General features: G+C 42.3%; 1 protein-coding gene across 1 annotated transcript in view; it reads right to left on the reverse strand.

The window, feature by feature from the left end:
• Window positions 1-12,773, reverse strand: part of NRG1 (neuregulin 1) — a 314,057-nt gene extending 301,284 nt beyond the window's left edge. Inside the window, exon 1 of the mRNA XM_019470843.1 lies at window positions 12,709-12,773. The gene's annotated coding sequence lies outside the window, so the exon portion shown is untranslated. The remainder of the gene's footprint in view (window positions 1-12,708) is intronic.
• Between the last annotated feature and the right edge of the window lie 3,155 nt (window positions 12,774-15,928).

Raw genomic sequence — 15,928 nt, forward strand, 5'->3', positions numbered from 1 at the left:
GGAGAGGAGAGGAGAGGAGAGGAGAGGAGAGGAGAGGAGAGGAGAGGAGAGGAGAGGAGAGGAGAGGAGAGGAGAGGAGAGGAGAGGAGAGGAGAGGAGAGGAGAGGAGAGGAGAGGAGAGGAGAGGAGAGGAGAGGAGAGGAGAGGAGAGGAGAGGAGAGGAGAGGAGAGGAGAGGAGAGGAGAGGAGAGGAGAGGAGAGGAGGAGAGAAAAGAGAAGAGAAGATTTCAGTTGGAAGGGACCTAGGATGATCATCTAGGTCAATTGCAGATACTGTGCTAGTGGCTGTAATTAATCAAATTCAGCCCTTGCTCCTTGCAGCTTCCCTGCCTCCCACCCTTTACATTTTCACTAACATGTGAATGCCTGAAATAAAGCCCCAGGTACTGCTGCCTTTACCACCCTGCTTAGCTTTTTTTCCCTTCTTCCCTCTACCATGTTGCCATTTCTGTTCATTTTCACAGAAACACTGGCTTTGCAAAAACAAAATCTAAGAGTGATAATAAACGTGGGCTGAAAATCCAACTCCATCTGCAATTACTGTACTGAAAAAAACACGTGTTTGTTATAAACACATGCCTGGCCAGCTTCTACTTTGCCTGCAGCTCACTTTTACTCTCGATACGGGATTCAAAGGTTTAACAGACCAGTCAGGAAGACAAACAAAAAGTATCTTCCTCTGCATGCCTGCTGCAGCCTAGGGTGCATTCACAGCATGAGCAAGGGGATGCGTCATGTATGCTGCAGTTCTGGCTCTCTCTCTGAGAGTCGGGGTGTTGGCAGGGCACCTGCAGACCTTCTCATGCATCTTGAAACTCAGGAGGGCACTATGTAGAGTAATAGAGAGCTCGGTTTTACTTAAAGTCCAGGTTCTCTCCGCATCAATCTCAGACTGCTGTGGAGGGAATCTCTCCTCATATACAACTGTGTAAGAGAGAGGAGACAACGGGGCTGTTTTGGTTTATCCCCAGAACTTCACAGTGAGGACTGGCATAAGGGCAGGCCTTGGGCCTGTGGGGAAAGACACACTATTCCCTTCCTTCTCTTGAGTCAGGGGCACCAAACTCATCCTGGGGGCATGTGAACAGCTGATACTATCAACAACATCATCAAAAAGCTGCTTCAGACACATGCCTCCAGATTTAATCAGGGTCATCTCTGCTTTTTCCCTTCATATCCTGTGACCTGCTCTTGCCTGCTGTCAGAAGAGATTTTAAGTGACTTCTTTGTAAAGACCACTTTGTCTTGCCCCCACCTGCCTTTTCTGGCCTTTGCTCATTGAAGTTCAATTGGTACAAAAGAAAGAAAATTGAAGGATCCTTTCTAAACTCTACGCTAAGGAAGGTTTTCCACATCCTGGAGCCAAATGACCAATTTTCCAGTGCATAAGCAGTGCAGGGTGGACACAACCAACTCTACTGTTCTTCTCATGCACTCTGGAAGAAGGATGTCCCTACTTATCAAATTTGCAGCAGGAGGGTGTGACTGTAAGTTCCCATGGCTAGGCAGTTCTGGGCTGCTCAGCGAGCTTTGAATCCAAAACTTCCAGAAATCAAAACTGCAGGCCTATCATGACTATGCCAAAGCCCCAAGCCCAGCAGATTCACTGAACCCTTACAAAGATTAGCCATTAAACAGTGACAAAATCCTCACAGCACAAATTGCAATTAGTACAAGCAAACGGGACCTTTTTATCGTCAAGCATCTGTTTGCAGTCTATTTTAATCATGGTACATTCAGCTTTCCAAAGAATGGAAATTGAGGGTACAGTTATGTGCTCTGAATTTAAGAACAGATGCAAACTGATGCCTGCTGGGCATGAACATGCTGTTAACCTTCTGTATCAGAGAGGGAAATGAAACCCAATACAAATACGATTAGCAAGAAGAGAAGTGAGGTATTTCTCAGCAAGCAAAACAGAAACCTTTGTGCATTCATCGGAAGGAGGATAGAAAAAGTCTTGGGGCTTGACTCCTTACCTCATACCAATAGGCTTAAGACATGATAGAAACCTGGCAGACTTGACTTCTCCACTTACTCTAAAGAAGAAGCATTTCCATAGGGAGGGAGCTGCCTCATGCTGGTGACAGAATATGGTACACTCATTTTAAATTGAGTACTTGACATTCTGTATACCTATATGCTGGATTATCTGTGGCAGCTTGTTCCTGTACCCATAGCCTGGGTTGTAGTCCACCTCCTACCTCCCTTGTCTCAGAAAGTACTGAGTCTGCCCTGCCAGTAAAACCTAGACCCAGTTACACAGCCAAACCTAGCCTTGACCCTTGAATACAGGGGAGCTTTTCTCACAGTTGAAATCCATGTAGGAAACAAACGGTCCCTAACTGCCCCAAATCCAGTCTTGATCTAAAGACCACATGCACAAGAGAACTCATCATATCCAGCAGGAGGTTGATCTGCTGGGTAATTATCTTATGTTTTGCAGGGGCAGGCATTACATTTTGAAGAGACTGGTGGGAAGGTAGAAGCACTTCAGACAGCCATGGTAAGAGATATCTACTTGCACTCCTGAGAACAGCCATCTTGCAGAAGCCCCCATCAGTAATGATTGTTTGGCAACAGGCACAAGCAATGGGAAGAAAAGTAAAGTCATCCTGTTGGGAAGGCAGTCCTATGGAACCCTACCAGGCATGGGGCTTGAGCGTCTCCTATGTGTTGAGGAGTTCCAGCCCATGGTGAACTGAAGTGCTCTTGCTATTTCACTAGTATTGTGGGAAGCAGCATAAAAAATGTTTTTCTGTGGTGCTGCTTTTCACAGCTAGACTGACCATGCGTAGAAGCCTTTCCCCTCACTCAAGGCCTCCCTAACACCTCTCTGGTTTGGACTTAATGTCTAATAAGGATTGAGCTGAAATGTCAGCCTTTCCCTGAGCAGAGATGCTAATAGCCTCTTTCTTCTGCCGTAAATCCACTGATTCACCTGAAAACTACCTCTGCAAAAGGAAGGTTTTGACTAGTTTTTCACTCAGTTCTTGCAATTGCAGGAATGGGAAAGATGACACAAGAGAGGAGTCAGGGAAGCATGGCTGGGAGTTGGGGCAAGCACTGACCTCCCAGATCATGGATGGCTTTAGATGAATGTGAAGACATGGAGGGACAAAGATGTAGAGGTATTGAGCTAAGGTTGAATTTCAAGACATTGGGCAGGTGTAATGGGATAACACCAGATGTTGGAGAACAGCTTTCACACCGTCTGAACATCTGACCTGTCCACATACAAGCAGTGCTTGTGAAAGGCCCAGTCTACTTCAGCAACATGCTGAGACCTTTATCTGAAGGGCTTTTCCACCTCTTCCCCTCTTCTCTCTTTGCTAGATCACCTGGAGACCTACAGATGTGGTTAGCAGAGGAGGCCACTAGTAGGGACAGAAGGGACCAATAAGCCATCCTTGCAAACATCAGGGTGTAATTGGGGCTGGCCATGCAGTACGGCCATCCCAGAGAGGACTAGAAAATGGGAAGGCTGACTGGGCATGCAGAGATCATAACTGACTTAATTTGGGGATAGTGCAGCCTAAACCTTGTTCCTCATTCTAATGACTGTGCCAACAGCCCTGTGTTATCATTGGCCTTAGAAAACAGTGGCAAAAAGCTCTTTGTAAACACTTTAGCAATGGAGAGAAAACCCCAAAGACTTTAACTCATTTAAAATCACAGGAAAAAAAAAAAATTCTGCATATTGGAAATACAAAAGTAGCCAATGTCATTACAGCAGCTTCATAAGACTGTGAGTGACGTTTGTTTGTTTGTTTCTCCCTCCTGAATTTATGCTGGCCCCACTAGACATCATTTAGTCACTTGTATCCCATTTTTGCCCTTGTAGGCCCTATGGACTTAGTCCTGATTTATAACAGCGAGAGGAAATCAGGACCTTGGCTGCATCTGTGGGATGGCACGGGAAGACGGCTGCAGCCAGTGGCATGCACACAATTCCCTTCGCATTTCTGTAGGCTTAGTCAGCGCGATGGCAGGATTTACCCTGCAACAGTGATGAATACGTGTGGGCTGGTGTAGAGATTGCTAAACAAAAAGAAGTAAAAGGCTGTTCTTTTACAGAAAAATACTTTCTCCTTGTTATAAGTGAGGCATATTAAGAATAGCATAGGAAAAGATCCTTAATGACCCTCTAGTCTGACCAGCCTAACTGTTTGTTCCTGAAGCAGCTTCATCCTTCAAAATCTTATCTACACCAGTAACAAAAATCCCTGTGCAGTTCACACTAACTGCCCTGTCAACACTATTGGGCTTTACACAAGCAAGAACCCACTCCTACAGGCAGCCAACAGCTCACAACACTTAGCTGTGCATGAATGAAGGGAGCCAGGGAAAAGAAAGTGAGAGCTGTTTCCCTCCCTGAGCTACAATCCATGCCTCTGTAAAAAGTTGCACAATATGTCCTGTTTTATTTCACCAAATACAACCTGCTACTTTATGACCTGTTAAAATCAATAGCTTGCTTTCTTTTCTGCTGAGCTCACATTGCCTAATGGACCCTGACTATCTGCTATTTGGACAACTTCCGGATGCTTTTAGCATGTGTCTCACAATTTTTGTGAGTTTTTGTGCTCTTTCCAGTTAAGGATTCAGATGTGATAACTAAAGATGTGTTGCACCTTTCAGCTGTGTAAGCTTGTGTAAAGAAATTACTGCATCTAAGCAGGAAATCAGCTGCTGGCTTGCAAGCAGTTAGCTGGTCATCTCAGCCACATTGTTCTACTGGCTTTTCCCAAACATACTTCCTCCTCTGTTCTTTGTCTGATCCTTTGGAAACTGTCACATCCAAGTTATGTTTAAGTGGACCCTACCTGCCAAGTGCAAGAGCAGAAAGAGAGCTGCAGCAGCCAGAACAGAAAGGGCTTGTAAACTATGGTTTCTTCTGACCTTTCAAAGTTCTTCTTCCTCATATAAGCACAAACTTCATATGAAAACACTACAGGGTGAGCAAAAATCTTCCTTTTTTGAATTCTTCCTCTACAAGACTGTTAAGAGTTGTGGCAGATACTTTGGTCTGAAGTGACATAATTATAATGCTTAATTATTTCACACCTGAAGTCTACTGTAGAGAAATTATGTTTGTCTTATACAAAAAAAGAAAGGATAGAAGCTAATTTTATAATTCAGGACAATGATGTGGTGAAAGCATTGCATTTTAGAAAAGAAAAACATCACCATAAGTGACTTCACCATTCTGAACAAGAACGGTAGTTTCAAACTACCTTTGTTGGCTATACTGACGGCAATTTTAAATTCCAGCTCTAGTGCTCCCAGGACAAGTACTGCTGTAGAGATTTCATCAGATGCTTACTGATGATGTTGGGATCTCATAGGACGTGCACATCACTCAGAGGAGATGACACAAGTTCTCACAAATTAATTGCATAAAGAATGTATAACCAGTTAAACTTTTGCAGCTTAACCAGTAAAGTACTTCATCTAAACGTAATTACTGTGGAATGAGAATGGCTATTACATGCTGAGCTGTAATACTGACATAAACTAACAAAACACATAAACAAGAAGTATTTGAAATGTACTTAACTCACTATATTGCAATGATTCCTTTGTATCTTCTAGATAAAGGGAAGTTACAGTGCTGAGCAATTCTGACGTTAAATTACTGCATGCTGGCTTTTCCATGCTGACTGCTGGGGTGAACTTTTCAGGGGCTAAATTCCTCCTGCACACTAAGAACTGAGTGCCTGTAACAGCAGTTCAAGATACTGTTGAAGGCAATGGAAAGGGAGACCCTAGAGCTGGCCAGAAATATAGGTTTAGGCAGAAATACAGGCAGCAAAACATGGCCCAAACTTGGTGCTTTTGCATGAGGCATCCTTCCCCCTTTTCAGTTCCTCTGCACTTAATGGATATTAGGCATTTACACAGGCACTCAGTGTGACATGCCTCTTACTTTGTACGACATGCTTCTTACTCCCCTAAGTGACTACTACTTCATCTCTCATCCTCATTTTTTGCTGTTCACAATGAAGATGTCTATGAACAGGGACTGTCTGGGTCGCGGTGTGAAAGGTGCATGTGAAATGACCTGCACCATGACTCCTGGGTCTTGCTCCTTCTTATATAAACCCCTTTGCATTGCTTCCCCTGTGAGTCATGGAAGGAGAGAGAGCAGCATTTTCTCCTGTTCTGTTCCCTGATGTCCGCTGATTTCTTTGCTGAGGAGAAAGTCTGTTGCATAATGTGCCCCAGCAGACCTGGACATGGATGCTTTATTTACAACCCTGAGGATCCTTCAAGCAAACCTACCTGTCAGTTCCCACAGCTTGCTTTTTCACAGCATGTTGCTAATAAACTTGGACACTGCTGTTATGACAATACTGAACAGTTCCAAATCTGTATCTCGATCACTGACTTTGTGCTAGGCTGAGAGTTATACTCACCTGTTTCCTCAGCACTGTCATTTATGGCAATATTCAGGCTCCAAGCAGACCTAGCTCAACACGATTCTTCTGCAAGTTGTATTAAAAAGTCAGGTTTCCTGACTCACTGTGAATCAGTATGATCAGAATACATTACTCATCAGCAGCTGGACACCTGAAAAGCTTAACTCAGCCAAAATGAGGATGGGGCAGTTCAAAAAAGGAAGCTAGATCAAGTGATAACCTGGATATGACCCAAGGTCTTCTAAATCTTATATCTTACAGTGATCAATCCCAGGTATTTCTCAGGTGATTTTCTGCCTACTGCAGGTTGCCTGTCTGCTAGATTATCTCATCCTGATAGACACTAGTATAATACCCAAAGCACAGCATCTAATATGCTTCACAGAATTTTCATCATAATTATTACCTGCCTAGGTATTCTTGTAATTCATGTAAGTTGCTAATGCTTCTTTGAATTCAGCTAAACTCCTGGCTTCAAAATCTTTCCATGGCAGTGAATTCCACAGTGTAATTACATATTGTGAAACTGTAATCTTTAATTTCTACCACTGCCTCTGAATTCTTATATTTTGAGGCAGAACTGTCTATTCCTCCATGTTTAGATCACTCCGTTTTATATTTTGTATCACCTCCTGTTTGTCCTATTCACAAAAGAAAGTCAGATGCAAGAGTTCTGACTTAAAAAAAAAGATACAATAATTTGATTTCTGCACAAAGCAGGAAAAGCCAAAGGCTGCTTTAACTTGATCTAAACAACAGATGCTTCTATAAACGTCTGCAGTTTATACCCTTTTCCTACATCCCTGCCAATTCCTGAGCATTCACACTTTGCAGTGTTAGCTACCTGCTAAGGACCAACTTCTCCCCTACTGAACACCTGAACGAAATCGCTGGATAATGCTCACTTACACTGGCTGAGGACCTGGTTTATAGCATTTTATCTCCATGAACTTTTCACAAGATTCAAATGAAGGCAAATTCTTCTGCTGTCTTCATTGCCTTTCATACCCTGCTCTTGAATTTAACCCTCGATTTTAGTTTAGCTTATTTCTGAGTGAGAGTGCCCACACCAGGATCTAATTCTGTGTAATAAATGCACTTCAGAAATTAATTCAGATCCTATTGCCTGAGTGTCCCCATGTAAACAGGTTCCAGAATACCTATGAAATACACCTGTGAAATACAAGATACAATATAAACAAAAAAACCACAACAAGAAAAAGCAATTATTGGATGTTTTTATCTTTTAAATCCATCACCTGGAGGTAGTAATTAAAAAAAAAATCCCACAACCCTCAACATTTCACAGCTTTAACACCTTGGATTATTTAAAGATCAAGTTCTGCTCTTTCTGAACCCCATGAGTGCCCCTTCCCTATCTCCCCACCTTGAGCAATAGACACAAACTTCTTGCTGGGGCTCACCCTGCAGTGGTATTGACACTGCTGAGACTCTCCTGACTTGCCAGTCTCCACCAAGGGCTGGCACGTGCTTTTGTCTGACCTCTGCCATCACCTCTGCCTGTCCCCCTCCCCTGGAAAAGCAGACTTTTTGCTGTGTTGTTTTAATGTTTTAGGTAAGGAACCTGAGGGCCATAATCCAGCACTGGCATGCGTCATCACCTCAGAAGGAGATCAGTGACATTATGCCCCTGTCCTGTCACAAATTCACTCCGAAGTTATTCAGGTTCATAAAACTCTATGTGCATTAGGAGCCTGTAGCCGCAAATGAGCGGTGTTCAGCCATCCCACTGTCCTTAAAAGTTCCTCGACACGATGAGAGCCATCGTTCCTCTCTCTCAGTAGCTGCTGTTTTTCTGCTGCTTGGAGATCTCGGCACCAAAATTTGTGCCAGAGTGACATTTCTGTAGCAGCTCCCATTAACTGGAACAAAAACAATCATTTGAAATTGGCAGCTGTGATGGAATGAAATGTTTCCATAGAAGGCACTGCACAATTATTTCTTGCTAATGCTAAAATTGTGGGCAGGACACTCCTGTGGAAGATTTTCCATCCAATTTGTATTGTGACAGACATGATTAGGATGCTGACAAAATCAAGGTGTATAAGTCAGAGCACAGAAAGAATAAGGGTTTAACTCTTATAATAAAGTCAGCTGGCAGCAGTGCTGTTACTAATACAGATTCACTTTCTAAATTTTCCCTATGAACTCTGCCAGCAGAACTAGTGGTCATCAGCAGACTGCAGAAACAATTTAGCATGTCTCAGGGAGTCAGCTAGTTTGCTTTTTAATGAATGGCCATTAAAAAAGCTAGTAATGTCATAGATAGCAAGAAAAAACAGAAAACATTGTAAATTCAATTATAATCATTAATCTTGCTGATATGATACTTATCCCTAAACCCACTAAAATGAATAGCAGCCACCCAAGCAGCCTCAGTGGATTCTAAATAGGAATTTTAAGAAGCAAAATACAACAGCCAAGAAACCCAGAATGCAGCATGATAGCTGGAAATTCCTTGCTTCTGTTTCACATATGAACAGTGACTAGTGTGTCAGAAAATCAGTCTGTTTTTCACATCTATGTCGGCTGGTATAAGAGAATATCTGCTATTACCTCTTCCTACAGACCCTGCCTCAGGTAACACTTAGGAGCTCAGTATGCACAGCAGGAATTTATAATGAGCTCTCAGTTTAGATTCCCATCACTACAAAAAAGAAAGGTTAAAAAAACATTCAGAAGAAAAAAGCTGGTGTCCATCAAAACTAAATGGGAGCCCAGGGTTTGAAAATGCACAATAAAAGAGCAATGGATGTGATATCACAAGTCATTACAGTAATGCAACAATACTTTCTTCCCACTGAAAAAGCCCAGGACTTTATCACAATGTCACATCAGAGTCACTGGCATTTAGCCCTTGGAGGATACCTACTTCCTTTCTAAATGCTAGTGCAAACTTAGCTGGATTGACAGCCCCAGGACCTGACCCGTTCAATTTAGCTACACAACAGGAACAATGCTGTCAGAGTGAGATGCCTCTAGCTCTGATCCCCCGGACATCTGCGAAAGGACAGTTTTGTCCTTCTGCCCTTGAGAGAGTTCAGTCAGTCTCAGTCTTATGGGGAGCAAGATTTCTTTGCCTGTTTAAGACTGCCAGCTCACCTTCCAGCCCTTGTTTCCTAAAATCCTAGCTACTCTGTGTATATAGCAGACTTCATTTTAATTTGATGCAAAAAATTCCATCACATCCTTCTCCTGTCCACTGCAGACTTTCAGAAGGCAACATTCACCTGGTGGTTTTGGAGGAGACAGCTTATTTTCAAAGTTGGAGGATATTTTCTGCAGCTTAGATGCTAGACCAATTATCAGGCTATATGTACCTCACTACACAGAACTTTGCCACTGATTTTACCATAGATAATAGAATTAGAAGGTGATGTTGTTTGGAAGGGCCCTTTGGAGGACACTGAGTCCAAACCCTGCTCAAAGCCTGACTTCCAGGTTCAATCAGCTTGCTCCAAGCCTTCTTCAGTGAAGTTTTGAGTACCTCCAAGAATGGGGATTGTACACCCTTCCTCAGCCCCTATTCCAGTACTGCCCCACTCTCAGAGGAAGATTTCTACATTGTTACAGGGCTTAGACCCTTTCCTTTTTCTTGCCCTTTAGTCTGTCCACCTAGATAGACTATCTCTTCCTGTTTGTACAAGGCTTTGTCATTCAAAGGAGGCCATCCTTAATAATAATAATAAAGTCCTAACAACATTTTGAGATGCTGTTGGGAATCTGCAAGTATTGCATGGCTACAAGAATTTCAACACTAAGCTCTGCAGGTCCAGTTTCTGATCAGGAGAGTGGGAGAGGCTACATACAAATGAATAGGGGGGGAAAAAAAAGAGGCATTGGCCAAGCATTGTGAATAGCCTTGCCCAATAGCTTACCTGCTTGGTATTACTATGCTGTTGCTTTTCTTGTCTGAATTTTCCCCTGAAAACTCTCATAGTTTAGCCTCAAACTGTTCTTCACAGAGAGGAAGCACAGCAGACATTAACAAAATCAACTACAGTTCAAAGTGGGGCTTGAGATCTAATCACAATCCATCTTGAAGTTTGATTAAGTGCTCTAACAACTTGAGAAAGAAAAGAAAAAAAGCCAAAAATAGAGTGCTGCTCTTGACAAGTACAGGACTGATGACTAGGTGAGCTAACAACAAGATATGATAGTGTACTGTATTTCATAGAGACTTTAAGTCCCCAAAAAGTGCTTTGCAGCTCATCCTCTCCCAAACCATGGGGCTGTACATGTCCGAGGCTGTTGCTTTTTTTCTGTTGCTGGTTTTTTTCATCTAGGACCTGGTAAAATATAATCCCTGGTAAAATGTAGTTCAGATAAACTCATTGACTGTTAAAGGCATCCTATGATGAGCCAAGCATCAGCCTGAATTCCCCCGGTACTCAGTCTCCTATCTGTGGGAGATTTTAAAATCTTTTTAAATCACTTCCACCTGGCACAAATACAGGCCTAGGTCCCTCAATTGCATGCTGCAATTTCACAATGAGTCTTCCTGTTGATCTCAAGGCCCATGTCCGCACATTTACTGACACACAAAACTGCTCACAGGATTGATACAGCTGCCTAAACATCTGGTTTGATGCACTGCCCAGGATATCAACGCTTTCAAGCAACAGTTTACAGAAGCAACCATCAGATTGCATGAACTGTGGGCCTTAAACAAACCATCAGAAAACTAAAAGGGAGAACAAATACAGTATGACTCACTCAAGCATTTGAGGCAAAGAAGTGTGGTAAGAAGAAAAAGCAATTCTTTGCTCAAGAGTCAAAGATCAGTGAGACATTGGTCTGTGCTGCAAATTTGCCATTGTTCACTGTGCAGCATAAAATCAGATTACAGTATAGTCTATGATAACATTACAGTTACGTTTACAGTTTGTGAGCAAGATTTTAACAAATATATTCAAATATATTAATAAAAAGCTGTATCTTCATATATATACCAAAGATATAGTGTTTAGTAGACACATGGAAAATGTTAGAACTATGCTGAGGACAACACAGCTAGAAAAAACAGGGTTAATCCCATCACTGTGCAGTAGTTCGCAACTGTTTCATACTACCTTTTCATGAATGAAATGCTACAAATTATATAGCTGTGGTGGTCAGTCTTGAACCAGTGACAGACAGGGTCCGCTCGCTCAGTCCCTGCCAGAGGGTGTCATTTGTCCTACTGTCTTTGAAGTGGAGGGGTGAATGGAGGCTTTTTTCAGATCTCAGGCCAGACAGTTTAGCTAAAAAAGAGCTCACTGTGACATTTTCAGCCCTCAGACTGCTTTTCCAGAGACCCAGAACTGTTTTCTCTGGATCTTTTCACTGTCATCTCTTTTCCCTTCTCGTGTCCTCTCCGTTTGCCATCACCTCTTCTCATCCCCTCCAGCTCATCCACTTGTCCACTTCTCCTTTAACTCACTATCACCTCCTTCCCCAGCTACCTTCTCTATGATGCTGGGCCAAAGCTTGTTGGTCCCAAGAAAGCCACCAAGAAGAAAATACAGGACAGGAGTTCCTTTTAGAAACAGTGAGGAGTAGGTGCCATTTTTCATTTGCTCTGTGTAATGAATTTTTCTTTCCCCTCCTACAACCCCATAAAGAGTCTCTCCCCCCAACACACATATCAGGAGAAGGAACCACTGAGGACTGGGATCACAAGTGTTGGATAACGTCGTGTGTGTGCATAATGAAAGAAAAAGAGCATATTATACCATGCAAGAGCTCATCTTTCCCCTCCAGGTGCTCCAGGGAGCACCAGAGAATCTAAGAGATAGCAGCTAAATTGCCTCAAAACTGAAAGCAAGGTCTCTTCACCTGTCCTAAAACAGATCAGTGCTCCTACACAAAGCTGAGACTGGCAGCTCTTGTCTCCAGCTGGTAAAGTAACAATTCAATGATGAGCCTTGTCTGTGCATGGCTTCCAGGCTCTTCTCTAGTCAGCTGAAGTGTCTTAAGCTTTCTTGGTGGCCGGTTTTCTCTGAACAGCATCCAGCTTCGAAAGCCTATTCTGTTGGTAAAATCCTCTGGCACTGGCCCTCGCACATCGCACATCAGGATCCTCGTATCTTTCAGGAAAACCTACCTTTATCTAATGCTTTTAGTGAGGCATCAAAAACTTGCAGGCTGCTCCAACCAGAGGGAGGTAGTGGTGACAAACCTACCCTGTCTCTTTTCTGGAAGCCCTCTGCAGAGTTCTTGCACCTTCCACATGCACATAAAAGAATAACATTTTAAGGAGTCCCCCGATTGCAAATTGACTCACTGTTGTAACTGCTGTTGACGTCCGTCTGTGTTGGTGCCAGGCTGTACTGAATTGACCCTTCAGAGGTGGCCCTTCCTGACAGTAAATGGGAGAAGAGAAGGGAGGAAGGGAAGGGGAAAAGAAAGGGAAGAAAAGGGAATATTTAGATAAACTCACTGAACAGATCTGCAGACACCCTCCACTATTTTTTAACACAACTTCTTACTGCAAATTCCTCCCCCCTCCAACACACACACACTCACATGCACACAAACACATCTTCCAGCAGAAATCTGGAGAAGCTGGTTGCCTCAAGTCCTGCCAAGCAGTCTCATTTGCTTTGCCTGACTGTCGTCCCACTGGAAATGCCTTGTACTGGGGTGATTGAAGAGGGTGGAGGGCACGCAAGCTGCAGAACTGGTGATGCTGTTGCAACAGGTATGTGTAGGACTTCACTGGCAGATAAGATCCTTGCAGATCAGGCTGTCAAGCCTGAGTTAATCTTTCAGCATTTCTTTAAGGACAGATGCATATGATAGGACCTGAATGTTAAACATGAGCATGTCAGCCCTGCTGTCCTGTTCATTAATAGACATTAGATGCAGCAGAAAGAATAGCTTGGCAGCATTTCTCATTATGAATAACTTTTCCCTCAGAAAAGTGCATTCCAAATCCTCTTTGGCATTAAGGGTATGTTTGACTAAGGTCAGCAAAAGCTGTGTTATTAACCTGACATGTGTCTCCTTAGCAACCTGTACTTGTGAATTTGCTATGGAGGAAATACTCCCTGTTGCAGAAGGTGCAGAGGTACAGGCATCAGACTGCTCTGATGTTCTTCGTTCCAGATGTGCTGCTCTGTAAAAGAGGTACCAGAAGTGGACTGACAGCCTTTCAGCCTGAAAGCACTTGAGTTCACGTATTTTAACATCAAGGTCATGCTCACTACGTTTCCAATCTAGTTCTCCTCTTTTTGGTCTTACTGCCTTCTCATTTGCACAAGGTCTGTGTATCAGGGTTAGCTCGTATGTCCTCCCTTTACCTGCAGTGTTGGTGGAGGACCCTCAGGTATGTGCTATACTGTGAGCAACCCAAGGAATCTGAAAGGTTCATGGAGGTTTCAGTAAAAATAGTTTCAACAAACAATTAATCCATAAGCACCACAGGTACATGGCCATGTAAACAGCAGGAGATTTTACCAGTGAGGAGGAAAGGGGCTTGGCATCTGTCCTTCAGTCCAAAGTCTCGGCCTGACTACTAAGGCAACAGTGAGTGAGTCTAAATACCATTCTGTAAATAAGCATTGTCTTTATTGAGCTCTTATTTTTCTTTAAATGATCTCCCTTCCTGATTTGTTCTCACAGAATTTGACTGGGCCATACATACTACTTAATAATGAAGATGGATGATAAAACAGCATCCACATTACTTATAGGATTTTTCAGAGAGGACATGCAGAATTAATTCTTCATTTGAGAAAGCACTGGAATGCACACACAGACATTACACCATCTACAAATGCTCATTATACTTACTGAAAAGCAGTTAATGCTAAGTTATTGCTGACTGATGCTTTCACCCATTCATAAGAATGCAGAAGAATACCATTGAAGTAATTTGTATCTTGTAAGTGCAAAGGCTGAGGAGGAATTTCACTTTTATAGTCACTACCTTGCAGCAGAATCAGCTAAAGCAAGACATAGGGACATCCCTCCAAACCCTGACAGAGTACAAAGTTTTAAGATACTACTCTTGAGTTACTTTGACTGAAGACTCCAGTCTCTTAGGGGCTTTTGTATGTTTATTTGTACTTACATCTGCTTGCAACAGCTTTTCACTAAAAATCAGCAATAGCCCAAACACACTCAGACTCTTCAGAATTGCCTAAGAGAATCAGCAAAAAAGGTAATTTGGTCATGAGCTCTTCTTCTCTTGCTGTTTCATGTGTAACAGGAGCACAGAGATTCTTTTCCTGATGGGAAGTGAGGTGAGTGATGCATTGCTCTATTGTTTTTTTAAAGATTGCATTATGTTCAGAACTATTCTTTATTCAGTGCTATTTTCCTTGCTTTTCCAAAACAGCCTTCTCAAATCTAATAAAAAGCATCACGCTACCTATCTAGGCTTTCACTTGCTTCCTGTTTATCAAAGAAACCACTTCTAAGGCATTCTTATTGTTTATAAAGATTTTCCCAGAACTTGCCCTCCTCTATTCCAAGTCCTTTTGAGCTCCAGCCTCTGTTCGTGCTGTTCCTCACTTTTGTTTGCACAATAGCTTTGCTTTCTCTAATTGCATATTTTTTTAGTACTCATCCATCACAGTTTTTTTTCCTTCTCCTTTGCCTGCCTTGCCTTTGCTTTCTTACTAAGGTATTTTAACTGTCCAACATTTTTCAATAAATCATTACTGCTTTAATTATGTCTTTATTTCTTGAAACATTTCTTTACATGTCAAAACTGAAACTTATCAAATGCAAGGCTTGTAGAAGCCTCTCTGCCCAAATGCTGGGTTAACACATTTTGTCACCCTATCTTTCTGTGAGTGTCTTGAAGGATTGCGTCTTCAAAGCAAGAAATAAGAAACCAAAAGTGTTTTTTTTTAAGGTACAGAGACATATCCCATCTTCTCAGTGCTGTTGGAAAATGCTTATTTCTAGTTAATTGTCAACACTGCTCTTTTGAGTTTGTGAATCTTCTTGTCTTTCTTTGGAGGAAACTGCAAACTATTTCACAAGCACTGAAGCAATACTATATACTAAAGCATTTTTATGTGCCTACAAAAGCACCTTCAATTAAAATTCCATTTATAGTTTTGGAAATTGTCACTATTTTGTTTCCTTTCTTTTAACACTTGTCTTATTTACAGTTTCAGCTCCTTGGAATAAATGAAAATCAGAGAACCACGGCTCGATATAAACAATGAACAGTTCAAACAAAAAAGAACAGTAGCCTTTGTGGTTGTGCATAAAAGCCTGAAAACTTGATCCCTTCCTGCTCAAAAGCCAAAATATTAAAGCCCTTAAACTTTTATTTCTTTATGGTAGGTAATGATTTTCAGGTCAGGGTTAAGAAGAGAAGGTTAAAAGCGACCTTACTTCTGTCTTCAGCAGCCTTATGGGAGGGGAGAGCAAAGATGGAGACAGACTCTTCCCAGACATGCACAGAGAAAGAGTGAGAGGCAGCAGGCACAAGACACAACACAGGGCACTCCCATGAGATCTTAGGAACAACTTTTTTTTCCAAA

The sequence above is a fragment of the Aptenodytes forsteri genome, unplaced genomic scaffold (genome assembly GCF_000699145.1).
Source record: "Aptenodytes forsteri isolate BGI_AS27 unplaced genomic scaffold, ASM69914v1 Scaffold224, whole genome shotgun sequence".
Classification (NCBI taxonomy): domain Eukaryota; kingdom Metazoa; phylum Chordata; class Aves; order Sphenisciformes; family Spheniscidae; genus Aptenodytes; species Aptenodytes forsteri.